The 1156-nt window shown below is 32.8% G+C and overlaps 1 long non-coding RNA gene across 1 annotated transcript; it reads left to right on the top strand.

Annotated features, from left to right (window-relative positions):
- Positions 1-589, top strand: LOC104774356. Its single transcript, XR_765309.1, has 2 exons — positions 1-35; positions 118-589. It is a non-coding gene; the product is annotated as an uncharacterized LOC104774356 (long non-coding RNA).
- The last annotated feature ends 567 nt before the right edge of the window (positions 590-1156 follow it).

Genomic DNA, 1156 nt, shown 5'->3' with positions numbered 1-1156 from the left:
AGGTCCTACTCACCTGAAAGTCGTCACTACAGAAGGTATGGCGTTAGGTCAATAGAAACAGATTAGCTAGAACTGCTTAGTAATGTAGTAAGTAACGGAACATACAAATGAAATCAGGTACAGGTCAGTGTCGAGCAGCGTTAGCCCTCTGAGGAGAAGCAAATCACGGAGCTTATCCCCGAAGAAGAGAAGGAAAGGGAGCAGAAGTAAGTCTCGCAGGCGCGACAGTCAATCTTCAATGAGCCATTCGAGGAGTGCAAGGTCAAGCACCTCCAGATCCGTCAGCCCATAACACTCTCTGCTTACTTGTTGTTGACATCAATCACTCAATTCACTTTTGATGTTGTAGTAAATAATTTGGATTTACCTAGATTTGGGAATGATGTCAGAATAGAGTCCGTATGTTGTGTTGGTTTGGTTTTGATGTTAGAATATGTATCATGAGTTACATGGCACCGTTTCTTAGCCTGATTGAGTCAGTCACCTTAATAAATTTCCAAAAAGTCTGACTTATTGATCCCTAAAGGTTAAAGAAATTTCTTCTGTGTAACTGATAAATAATATATTTAAATGTTTTCAGAAATTTCAAGTATGTTGAAGTATTCTCTAAATTTCTTCCATATTTTATGTAAAAACGTAAGAACTAAAATTGATTTTTATCATTAAAAAAAAAAAACTAAAATTGATATGAATATATGATTTATGTTTTTGTACTGGATATAGTAGACTTATGATACACTCAAATTTCTTTAGTGATGATTTGTCGCCACTTTATTAGGGATCTTAAATGCTGAAGTTCAAAATTATTGTTGAACAAGAACAATTCAATCCCCAAACTACATTGTGCATATTCATTGAAATTTTAAAAGTTAAAATAAAAAAAACTCGAAACAAAGATAAAAAAAAAATCTGAATAAGTTACTTTTCTTTATTATTGAAGAGTTACTTATCCAATGAACATTTTCGACTTATCTAAACAGTGTGAACTACAAATTATTAAAATTAGCAGAGAAAGTATGGAAAGAAAATTAAAAACTAGAAGGCAAACTCTAGGTAAAAAAGTCTGGAAAATGTTCGAATTATTAATAACTACGGCAAAAAAAAAAAGGAACAAATTTAGTCTTTGAAATATTTCTTCCAACGCGGGTGCGTCTTC

Source organism: Camelina sativa, unplaced genomic scaffold (assembly GCF_000633955.1).
Source record: "Camelina sativa cultivar DH55 unplaced genomic scaffold, Cs unpScaffold02560, whole genome shotgun sequence".
NCBI classification, from domain to species: domain Eukaryota; kingdom Viridiplantae; phylum Streptophyta; class Magnoliopsida; order Brassicales; family Brassicaceae; genus Camelina; species Camelina sativa.
Note: the sequence above shows the minus strand (reverse complement) of the source record. Positions and strands in the feature narration are given on the sequence as shown.